General features: G+C 40.6%; 1 protein-coding gene across 2 annotated transcripts in view; it reads left to right on the top strand.

The window, feature by feature from the left end:
- tmtc2b (transmembrane O-mannosyltransferase targeting cadherins 2b) overlaps positions 1-13,086 on the top strand; it is a 224,486-nt gene that overhangs the window by 106,287 nt on the left and 105,113 nt on the right. The window lies entirely within an intron of this gene.

Below are 13,086 nucleotides of genomic sequence, written 5' to 3'. Positions count from 1 at the left end.
TATGGTAACATCCTTTTAAATTTTCTCTGCACTCTTTCAATAGGCAATAGACAATAGGTGCAGGAGTAGGCCATTCGGCCCTTTGAGCCAGCACCGCCATTCACTGTGATCATGGCTGATCATCCACAATCAGTATCCAGTTCCTGCCTTATCCCCATAACCTTTGATTCTGTTATCTTTAAGAGCTCTATCCATCTCTTTCTTGAAAACATCCAGAGGCTTGGCCTCCACTGCCTTCTGGGGCAGAGCATTCCACATATCCACCACTCTCTGGGTGAAAAAATTTTTCCTCAACTCCGTTCGAAATGGCCTACTCCTTATTCTTAAACTGTGGCCTCTGGTTCTGGACTCACCCATCAGCAGGAACATGCTTCCTGCCTCCAACGTGTCCAATCCCTTAATAATCTTATATGTTTCAATCAGATCCCCTCTCATCCTTCTAAATTCCAGTGTATACAAGCCCAGTCGCTCCAATCTTTCAACATATGACAGTCCCTCCATCCCGGGAATTAACCTCGTGAACCTACACTGCACTCCCTCAATAGCAAGAATGTCCTTCCTCAAATTTGGAGACCAAAACTGCACACAGTACTCCAGGTGTGGTCTCACCAGGGCCCTGTACAGCTGCAGAAGGACCTCTTTGCTCCTATACTCAATTCCCCTTGTTATGAAGGCCAGCATGCCATTAGCTTTCTTCACTGCCTGCTTGCTTGCTTTCAGTGACTGATGTACAAGAACACCTAGATCTCGTTGTGCTTCCCCTTTTCCTAACTTGACTCTTTCAACAGGATATTATTCCTGTTCATCACCAATTGAAGTGAATATTAGCATTTCATAAATTTACAAGCTTTTAAAGATCCCTATGTGCTTAATGTACATTAAAGATAGGGGTTCTGTATTTAATTAGTATATGAAGTTACTTCTTTATGCTCTCTTCTTGCTGCTGCTATCAGGTAGAAGGTACAAGAGCCTCAGGACGTGCACCACCAGGTTCAAATACATTTGCTATCCCTCAACCATCAGGCTCTTGAATAAAAGGGGATAACTGCACACAACTTAACCAGCCCCAACATAGAAATGTTCCCAAAACCAATGATCTCTTACTAGCTCTTCTTTCAGTTAGTCCTGATGAAGGGTCTTGGCCTGAAACGTCGACTGTACCTCTTCCTAGAGATGCTGCCTGGCCTGCTGCGTTCACCAGCAACTTTGATGTGTGATCTCACTTTAAGGACTCTTTATCTCCTGTTAATTGTTGCTATTTATTTATATTTGCATTTGCACAGTTTGTTGTCTTCTGCACTGTGGTTGGTCTTTCATTGAGCTTGTTATTGTTGCTAAGTGTGCCCAAAGGAAAATGAATATCAGGGTTGTATATGGTGACATATATGTGCTTTGATAATAAGATTTACTTTGAACTTTGAACTTTCTTGCCCAGTACAACCTAAAATTTGATATTTTTTCATGGTAACAGTTTCTAGCCTCCATTGTGCAGGTTTGTTCAGACTCAGCAGATGACATAACAAGGCCAAATACTGATTTTTTTTTAATGTGTGTTATCAAAATATGCGATACAGATTGGGCAGTGTTACAGTTTTAAAACAGCAGTGTTTTTCTGCAGTTTTTGTGATTATTTGTTGATATTGGCTCACAGTTACATCATGCAATGCAATTAGGTTGGAGCAAAATGGGTCCTTGGACCAGATTCCAATCAGCAGACAGCAAATTTTGGATTTTGTGCCTCACACACTATTAATTGGATGTGCAATTAAAGGCAGACAGATGCCAATAAGTACCAGAAATCTGATAACCTATGTAAAATTTTTGTTTTGAGTCCATTTGTTTATTAGCTGTTTAATTTCCTATACTTTTGTACATGTGTACTTAATGTGAAATTGAAAACAAATGATTATTTTTGTATTTTACTTTGATTTTACAGACATTCGGACCAAAATTAAAGGTTCATAATCATTATACTTGGCTAACAGGTACTGGTAGCAATTGTGCTTTTTACCCTTGCACTTCTTCATGACTGATCTTTCTTGCACCATTATGACATCTCTTTTGCCTTTATTCCATCATCTCTTTTAGTATTTTTGATCGCTTAAGCATAGATCTTCTCTTTTTTTGCTCTTTCCTCAACCATCCCCTTTCTGGACACCTGAATTTATTTTAATTATCTATACTGTTTCCCAGTCCTCACAAAGGCTCTCTGATCTGAGAGATCTGCTGTTATTCCGGCTCCAACAGGAGCTGACTGATCTGCTGAGCATTGCCAAAAGTTTCTAATTATATTTCAGAATTCTACCATCCACGGTATTTTGCCTTTTGATTAATACCTAGAGATGATGTGGGCTGAAATCTTAATGTGTTGGTTTTGGACATTGACATCTGAAGATTGAGACAGAATTTCACTAAAAATTGTACCTGTTATGTTTTGTAACTTCAAAACAATAAATTAATTCAAAGGAGACTTGGGAGTTTTGGAATGCAGGTGTAGTTCGAGTTTACTTCAAGTGCGGTTTGCACGTTTCACGTGGTAGTGTGACGGCATAGGCAATTAATGTATTTTTGCATTTAACCCATAATTATTTAAAAGAACAAGAATGCTTAATCAAACAATATATGTACAAGATCACTCAAATATTATTGAAATATTAAATACACAATAGTGCCAATACCATGTTTAGTGATTTTAGTAAGTTTTTCAGAGTGATTTTGATTTCAAAGTAAAGTTATAAATTTTCCTGATTTCCCAGCACTCAAACAATTAGCATAATTTGTGACATCATTTAAGACGGGCATGCAAGCTTTTGTGATTGGAGGACTGCTTTTTGTTCAGAGTAGGGAGCAGGGATTAAAATAACTTTTGTTACTTCCACAAAGGTGATGTGCGGGTTGCTGATCACTGGTAATGATGCCTAATAAATTCAATATTCAATTAATATCGCTTGCATAAAAAATCCGTGGTCAAAGTGAGCCTCAAATGCAGAGGCAGAGAAGGTGTGTGCACATTTCCTTATGGTATTGATCAGAGTTTTCCAGCTTGGGGTCTACAGACCCCTCAGTTAATGGTAGGGGTCCAAGGCATAAGAAAGGTTGGGAACCCAGCCATAGCATAGAGGAAGGACATTAGATCCATATTGGCTCTCATAATCTGAATCAGGTTTAATATCACCAGCATATGTCATGAAATTAGTTGTCTTTGTGACAGCAGTAAATTGCAATACATAATAATAAAAAAACTGTAAATTACAGTAAATATATAAAGTTAATTTTTTTAAGAAGTGCTAACATAGAAAAAAAAAGTAGTGAGATAGTGTTCATGGGTTCAATATCCATTCAGAAATCTGTTGGCAGAGGGGAGGAAGCTGTTCCTGACTCACTGAGTGTGTGTCTTCAGGCTCCTGTACCTCCTCTCTGATGGTAGTAATGAGAAGAGGGCATGTTCTGGGTGATTGGGGTCCTTAATGATGGATGCCAGCATTTTGAGGCATCACTCCTTGAAGATGTCTGAATGCTGGAGAGGCTAGTACTCATGATGGAGCTGACTGAGATTATAACTTCCTGCAGTTTATTTCGATCCTGTGCAGTCCCCCCCCCCACCCCCCATACCAGCAGACGGTGATGCAGCTAGTTAGAATGCTCTCCATGGTATGTCTGTAGAAATTTGCAGATGTCTTTGTTGACATGCCAAATCACCTCAAACTCCTAATGAAATACAGCAATCCCATCAAACCCATCCTTGCCACTTTCCCTATTCCCTCACACATGCTGTTACTATGCCCAGCCATTGATTCTCTTCCCACCCATGTATACTAGGACAATATACCGTAGCCAATTCTACTGCCTACATAACTTTAGGACTTAGGAGAAAACTAGGCACTGGGGAGGGGGGCATGTTATGTCAGGGAGCACGTGCAAACTCCACGCAAGACAGCATTTGAAATCAGGATCAAACTGGGGTAGCTGAATCTGTGGGTCGGCTGCCCTACCTGTAGTACTGCTGTGGAGTTAATGAACAAAAGGCTGAAAAACTCAGCGGGTCGCTGGAGGGAAATAGATGTTTCTGGTCAGGAACCTTCATCTGGACTGGGCTGCTTACAAAGATCATTTTTTCTGTAGAGAGCAGGGTACTGGTACTGGGTTTCAGCCTAAAATTTTGACAATTCTTCTACCCCCTCCCCCCCCCCAAATACTGTTTAATCTGCTGAGTTCAACCAGCAGATTAGTTGTTGTTCAGCTGTTCTTCATTGGAGATCCCTCCTCACCCAATGCCTGCCCCGCTTTGTTGCCCTCAGGATCTACCGTCCTGATCCCTCCAATCATCTGTCTTCCCATTACTTTTCTACTGCACCGCCCCCTCTCCCCGTCCTGGGCCACACTTGTGACATTGTGTGCAGTTCTGATTTGCCACGCTATAGGAAGGATATGGAGGTTTTAGAGAGAGTGCAGAAGAGGCTAATCGGGAAGTTGCTTAGACCGGAGCGTACCAGCTAAGAGAAGAGATTGGACAATCTTGATTGCTTTCCCTGGAGTGTTGGACGCTGAGGCGGTGAGCTAACAGACGCATATAAAATTATGAGAAGTATCGATAACTGGAGTTCTTTAACCCATGGTTAAAATGTCAAATATCAGAGTGCTCGAGTTTAAGATGAGAGGGAGAAAGTTTGAAGGACATTTGCAGAGCCAGATTGTTGACATAGAGAGTATTGGGTGCGTGGAAAGTGCTGCCAGGGGAGGTTGTAGAAACTGTTTATGAAGCATTTGGAAAGACTCCTGAACAGGCAGGGAATAGAAAGATGCAGACCACGTGCAGGCAGGTGGGATTATTTATTAGGTAATACAGCACCCAGTAGGCTTTTTGGCAAACCCGATTAACCCTAACCTAATCATAGGACAATTTACAATGGCCAATAAACCTACCCAGTGCATCTCTGAACAGTTGGAGGAAACCAGAGCACCCGGGGAAAACCCACGCATTCCACAGGGAGGACGTACAGACTTCTCACAGATGGCGCCGGAAATAAACTCTGAACTCTGGAACACACTGAGCTGTAATCGTGTCACGTGATTGGCATCATGGTGGAGGGCCATGGGACCTGTTCCTCTGCTGTTCTATGCTATGTGTTTTCTGAGTTACAGCCCAAGCTCCAAGCATTAGCATAATCTAAAATAATTAGCAGTGGAATTGCACTAGAAAGAAACTTGAACCTCAGTATTACTGAAGGTTGCCAATTATCTTGTGTGGACTGAATACATCCATTGAATTGAACATCTCTATATCAGCGTGTCTGCTGTATAAAACTGGATGAGAACTGGCAGCATCCACTTAACAAGTAGTTTCAAATTAAAAGAATAATTAACAAGTTGTATAAAAACAATGTACATATAGACTGTGCAAAATGCTAGTGGCAGCAAAGCTTCTGAGTGGATACCATGCAAGCTGGTTTCATCCCTTATCAGCCCAAAGCTCCATCTATATTTGTGAACACAAGGCTTCTTGGTGAACCCTTGTGAAAGTGAATGTGAACCAGACTAATATATTCTGCAAACATCTTCCAAGTTGCCTACTTGAAACTCATCTGTTAATTCGTCAAGTACTGTGCAGTGCTAATTTTTTATTCTTTCTTCACATTTGAGTAAATGTAGCATTCAGACGAAGCCATATACCACACCAGCCAATTCCAGTTGCCAGACATATAAGGTTACATGGTTCCCATCACACTGTTGTGCTCATGGCATTAGCTGATTTTCAGATATGTCGGTCAAGTGTGTGATGAGTTTTGGCTGGTTCGCTAATTGGGCACACAGGCAGAGAGGAGAAAATATTCAGATCTGTTCACAAAGGGCTTGTTCATCGCAATGCAGTAGGTTGTGGAACTTTTCTGTTGTCTTATACTGAAGAAAAAATGCCAGGATGTGATTTAGTAGGAAAATTAATATTTGTATATTGACAAGCGATTAAATGAAGCTATTAATAGTATACTGCAACCATGTCCATACATGGCCTCCTCTACTGCCATGATGAGGCTAAACTCAGGTTGGAGGAGCAACACCTCATATACCGTCTAGGTAGTCTCCAGCCCCTTGGTATGAACATAGAATTCTCCAACTTCCGGTAGTTCCCTCCCCCTCCCTTCCCCCATCCCTATGTCACTCTGCCCCCTCCCCCAGCTGCCTATCACCGCCCTCTTGGTTCCGCCTCCTTCTACTACCCATGGTGTTTTCCCCTCTTCTTTCTTCAACTTTCCTGCCTATCACCTCCCTGCCTCCCCTCCCCCACCCCTTTATCTTTCCCCTTACTGGTTTTTCACCTGGCACCTACCAGCCTTCCCCTTCCCACCCTCCCCCCACCTCCTTTATAGGGCCTCTGCCCCTTCCCCCTACAGTCCTGACGAAGGGCTCCGGCCCGAAACGTCGACCGATCTTTTCCACTGATGCTGCCCGACCTGCTGAGTTCCTCCAGCATGTTGTGAATAGTATACTGCTTCTACCCACATCCCTAATTTTGAGCAACCATGTAAAATCATTTTTATTTAAGATTCAAGATTCATTTATTATCAAAGAATATATAAATTTTACAACCTTGAGATTTGCTTGCTTGCAGATAGTCACAAAGCAAGATACCCAAAAGAACCCAATTAAAGAAAAAAAGAATAAAAATAAATAAGAATAAAAGACCAGCACTCAATGTACTAGAGAAAGGAAAAATTACAAATCATGCAAACGATTCAAGTGAACAACAGCATTATGAACCAAATTGAGTCCTTAGATTCGATGACCCTGGAGTAGGCCTAAAGCCTTGCTTATCAGTTCATCGTATTAGTGGGCACGGAGCACAGCAGCCAGGGCAGTCTTTATAGCCTCAGTGCCATGGAGATGACCATCGCAGAGAATGAGCAAAATTGGCTCTTGTCCCAACCAGCACCCTATCTTTTCAGTGTAACTCGGCTGACATTTAAACCCACCAAACAACGGAACAGTGAAAGGCTTTGACGCCCTGGAGAGAGGAGTGAAGATCACGAGTGAAATCAGCTCTCGCTTCTGATCCGGGCCGGTGTTTAAATTGCCTGCACAGTGCAAGGTACCTTGCACTAGGATCTAGGCACCGGGCCTGGACCACGTCACCCAGCGCCTTGCTCAGGGTCTACATTCTGTCACCCAGCCCAAACTCAAGCTCTTCAGGGCAGCTCAGTGCCCAGAATGATGCAGCCTTGCACCCGGGCCATTTGAACGAGCATCAAAACTTTGCTCAGGCCCCAACGACTTCTTTCAGCACCCAAGGTGATCCAACCTCACTCCTGGGCTGGCTGTATCGGCATCAGAACCCAATTGTAACAACTCTGCTACAAACCATCTTGGCTCACCCTCTGAACTCGACTCGCCATCACTCGCTTTAAAAATTGTTTTAAAAGAAAATATTTATTCTGCTGAGCTTGAACACAAACGATACTCACTGATTTAGGAGGTGAGCTTGGGATGAGGTGGAATGAGATCCTGAATTGTTCAACCTCATTGCTGTCATTTCTGCTCCCTATTGCTCCTAGTTCCTGAGCATCAGACAGAAAATGCTGAGGAACTCAGCAATATCTGGGAAGAGGAAGAGTCGGTCGACATTTTAGGCTGAGACCCTTCATCAATCCTGATGAAAGTTCTTGGACCAAAATGCGACTGTTTATTACTATCCATATATGCTTCCTGGCCTGCTGAGTTCCTCCAGCACCCTTTGTGTGTTTTTTTTGGATTTCCAGCAATTGCAGTATGTTTTGTGCTCCTATTTCCAGTCGAAGGTTGGCACTGGACCCTGCTATCACCTGGTGAAATGTCAATTTGTGGCCATCCAATCCAGATATTCACTGTAGGATTGGTTTAGGGTCTTCCTAGGCTGGGATGGCTAATCATCTGACCTCCATTTGCCATACATCTCAACCCAGGAGCCTTACAACAAAAATGAGAATTTCCTAAGGACTTTTGTTCCTTTTATAGCCTGCTGTTTCCTCACTTCTCTCAAAATAGCCTTTCTGCTAACTCCCATACCTGCCAGTACCAATTTAGCCTCCTTCCCTGATAGTTAATTTCTGCCTCCCTTTGGTCTTGTCTTGTACCCAGTATTTCTGTATCCTCTAACCCCATTGAGACAACATGAGACTATTGTAGGTGGACTCTGCAGCCCATTGCCTCCTTCATGAAACTATCACTGACACCCACTTCCCCATTCCACCCCCACTGCCATGCTCTTGACAACCCTTTCCTCTGGGGAGGTCATAGAATATAGCGATTGTCACATCTCCGCGCTCTGCTTCCTTGATTGCCATCCCTAGCAGTGCTGTGATGGGATTTTGTTATTTGGGATTGTCTCAAACAGATAGGGACACAGCTGACGGAAGTAGTGTCCTGGCTATAAATGATCTCATTCCCACGGCTGGTCCTGCTGTTTTCCAACTCCAGTGGATTTTCTGTACCTGCCCATTCTGTGCTGGAGTACAATGGTGGTAAGCAGAAGTCATTATCGGAGCGTTCAGGTGGGACTTGAGGTTGAATCTGAAGCCAACTAATCTGGAGGATTGGACTGATTTTTTGTCATTCAAACATCCTTACCTACTGCCCGTTACACTGCTGATGCATAGGTCAGCAATGAAGGTCCTCCGTCTCTCTCTCTCTCTCTCTGTCCGTGGCCATCTCCTCTATCATGCCCCAGGTGTGTTTCAGGGCCCATATTTTTTCTGCTATGATATGGCACCAAGTTTCCTCCTACCTTCTGGGGTCCAATGAAGTGCTGTCTTGTTGATGGAGATGGCCTCTCTTCTCATCACATGCCCAATCCATCTCCAACATTTCCTCATGTTGATCATGGCCATGTGTTCTTGGTGACACTGAAGGAGTAGGGCGTGGTTAGAGATCTTTCTTGTCCAGAACATACGGAGGATCTTCTTGAGGCTCATGGTGTGGAATGATGACAGCTTGTCAATGTTGCTCTCCGTAATGCATCAGCATTCTGATCCATACCAGAGTGTGCACAGAACAGAGCTTTGGTACAGCTTCACCTTGGTGTGGACACTATACTTGGTTCATCCCCATATACCACTCATTCACACATCCAACAGAGTTAAAATTGGAGCTTTTATCTCAAAATCTTTTTTCGATAATGTAGACTCAAAAATTTCGTCATATATATGGCAGATCAAAAATCCTACGTTAGGTAAAAGGTATTTACAGAAATCTAAAAAGGGGGGGGAGTCTCGCCCTCCCAAATTTTAGATTCTATTATTGGGCCATTAATATTCGATATTTAAAATTTTGGTTATGGGATTTGGATGTATCTTTAAATCCACATTGGGTAAATCTTGAATGTAATTCATTACAAGGGTTTTCTTTGGGTTCAGTTTTAGGAACTTCGCTTCCTTTTACTTCTTCTAAGTTCTATAAACAAATGAATAATCCAATAGTTAAGCATACTTTACGTATATGGTTTCAATTTTGAGGATTGGGTTTAATTAATTTATTCTAGCAAGTCCTATTATATCTAATTTCCTTTTTCAACCTTCCACTATGGATCAAGCTTACTCTGATTGGAAAACCAAAGGTATAATATGTTTTCGTGATTTATTTTTGGATAATTGTTTCATGTCTTTTGATCAACTTTCTAATAAATATAACTTACCCAGATCTCACTTTTTTAGATATCTACAGATTAGAAACTTTTTAATTACTGTTTCTCCTAATTTTCCACACCCATATCCAATGGACACTTTGGAAAAAACTTTTAGATTTAAATCTTTCTCAGAAAAGTGTTGTAGCAATTATATATAATATAATTATGAATTTATGTCCTGATGTTTCAAATAAAATTAAAGCTGATTGGGAAAGAGAATTTAAGATTATCATACCGATTGAAAAATGGGAAAAAATTCTTCAATTGGTTAATTTATCCTCTATACGTGCTAAACATGTGTTGATACAGTTTAAAGTAGTGCACAGGGCTCATATTTCCAAAGATAAACTATCTCGTTATTACTATTATATTAATCCAATATGTGATAGATGTCATTTCGAGCTAGCTTCTTTAACTCACATGTTTTGGTCATGTCCTTTGTTGGAAAAATATTGGAAAGATATTTTTGACATTATTTCAATGGTTTTGAATATAGACTTACAACCTCATCCGATTACTGGTATCTTTGGATTACCAATGATAGATTCAAATTACTTAACCTCTTCAGCACGCAGGATGATTGCATTGCTTACTTTAATGGCTAGAAGATCCATTTTGCTGAATTGGAAAGAGATTAACCCTCCTACTGTATTTCATTGGTTTTCACAAACTATGATGTGTTTGAATTTGGAAAAAATTAGAAGTGCGGTTTATGACCCCTCCATTAAATTTGAAAAAACTTGGAGGCCATTCATTCAGCATTTTCATATGATGTAATTTGACCATTTCCAAACTTATTTTATTTCTCTGTACTGTTGGTTGAGAGGAATGGAGTCGTTGACACTAAGGTTTTCTTCTTTCCCATTTTTAAGTTGTTAGAATTGCCCAAGTCTTTTAGTTTAGTTGACTAATTCTGTTTAGCTTAGTTTTTTTTTGGGATGAGGTTTGTTTTTTTTTCTATTTTTTTTTCTTTTTCATGATTTTTCTTCAGTTTTTGTTTTGTCCTGTATTATTCATTGTTATTCTACACAATTGGGAGCTTTGTCAATTTATACTATTTGGTCTTACAATTACTCATTTTAAGTACAACAATGTATCTCCTACTATTTATATTATTGCTATGTTATGTTTTCATTTTATGAAATTAATAAAAAGATTGAAAAAGAAAGAAATTGGAGCTTAAATGCCTAATATAATTGAAAATTTCAAACACGCTATTATCAGAGAAGTGTATGGTAGGCACAAGTTAAGCTAAAAGAAGATGATTGCTACAATAATTATTTTGAAAAAGCTTGTAACCATCTCTGTCATTTATCTTTTTTGTTCATGCTGTTCAACCATCACAGTTTAATTTCACTACAAAAGCCAAAGAAAAGACTTTAATTTAATCTTCTGCACAATGAATAATCTTTCATCCCAACCCCTCATTTGATAACAACTGTCCACACATCTTGCTTGGGAACATGATGACATAAAATGAGTGAAATGTATTTGCAGTTAGCTTTAGTGTTTGGAAAAGTTAATTACTTGGCTAAACGTGTTTTCTGATCCTGAGAGCATTTTTTTTTCTCTCACCCTAAACTTCCAGGACAATCACTTCGGAGGATGCTGTCTGAATAGCATTTGCCTGGTATTATTCTCCTTGTAAGCGAAAGGATCAATTCTTATCCCCAGCTATTTGCTGTTGATAAAGTGTTGGACTTCTTCTAAGCAGGTTTTCTTTGAGTCCTTTTCTATAAATTGAAAGCCTTCTGCTTTTAGTTCTAATCCAGTTTAGAAAATACACAGATGCATACATAAGAAAAGACTGGATTGTTTCATGCCGAAAATGATTATACTGAAATATAATGCTGACTGGGAACCAACAAACCTCTTATTTAGCACTAAACAGGATTAAAGTTAGTGCTGGCTTTCAATAGCTTTCCATATATTAATGATAAAAGAAGGAGGGGAGGTAGGGGCAGGTTGAATTTCTGCTCCAGTCCCCTGGAGGTTTAGTAATTGAACTGTTCATATTGTTAGCCATTGATAATTTGCTCTTAACGTGAATAGGGTGTCCGTGTTTCGAGTCTGCTAACTGGGAAGTATTCAAGATTCTCCCAAATGTGTTGATCGGTTGTATTTTCAATAGTTAATATGAGAACTGAAGGTCCACTCAATAGTTTTATTTAGTCACATTTTTTAAAAAAGGAATTAGATTGCTGGTACACATGGCAAAAACCACACATTTTTCGTGTCCGGAGTAAATACTCGTCTACTAATTTTCATCATTTATATTGCATATTTTATTCCTTTATTGAGATACAGTGTGGGATAGGCCCTTCAAATTGTACTGCCCAGCAATCCCTGATTTAACCCTAGCCTAATCACAGGACAATGTATAATGCCCAACTAACCTACCAACCTGTCCATCTTTGGACTGTGGGAGGAAACTGGAGTACCTGAAGGAAACCCACATGGTCACAGGGAGAACATACAAACTTATAGCTAGCGGCAGGAATTGAACCCGGCTCACTGGTACTATAAAGTGTTTTGCGAACCAATGCATTACCACACCACTCTGTCATTTTAGTATCAAAATGGTAGAGAATCAGCCTTGACAAGAGTTCAAGCAATACACATAAAAGTTGCTGGTGAACGCAGCAGGCCAGGCAGCATCTATAGAAAGAGGTACAGTCGACGTTTCGGGCCGAGACGTTGACTGTACCTCTTCCTATAGATGCTGCCTGGCCTGCTGCGTTCACCAGCAACTTTCATGTGTGTTGCTTGAAATTCCAGCACCTGCAGAGTTCCTCATGTTTGCGCTTGACAGGAGTTCAGATGCTTTTACTTTAGGAAAGATTTTAACTTTAGTTTTAACATGAACTACTCAGGCAATTGAGAAGCATCCGTGCAGGGAGAACAGCAGTAACATTTCAGGGCAATGACCTTTCTTTAGAAGATTGCGGACATGGTCTGTGGATACCGCCTGACCCGTATAATATTTTCAAATCCTTATCTTAAATATTCAATAACCACAAATTGAGATTCCATTTGTAGATTCAAATTATCATTGCTGAGTTTTTGGAATGTCTGCAGTGTTGGCAAGGGTGTATTTCTTACACTTTTCTGTTTTAGCTGAGAACTTGATGATGGGCCTCTTTGAACTTCTGTGGTTTATGTAATGGCCATGCTTTCACAATGGGGGAGTAATAGAGTATCTTTCATTGGCGGAGCTGACTTGGAGATTGATGCTTGCTTCAGGACACTGTGTGACTTTGTGGGCATCGTGGGTGTGATGTTGTTTGCAAAACCCAGATGCTCTTGTTCTTCGTAGTGGAACAGGTAGCAGTCAAGCGAGGTGTTGAATTGATCAGAATTCAGAACCAGAAGACGTCATCGCTACATCTCCGTAATGTAGTTAGGATATGTTAACATGTAATTACAGAAGTACT

Source organism: Mobula birostris, chromosome 9 (genome assembly GCF_030028105.1).
Source record: "Mobula birostris isolate sMobBir1 chromosome 9, sMobBir1.hap1, whole genome shotgun sequence".
Taxonomy (NCBI): Eukaryota; Metazoa; Chordata; class Chondrichthyes; order Myliobatiformes; family Myliobatidae; genus Mobula; species Mobula birostris.
This window is presented reverse-complemented; position numbering and strand designations above follow the sequence as displayed.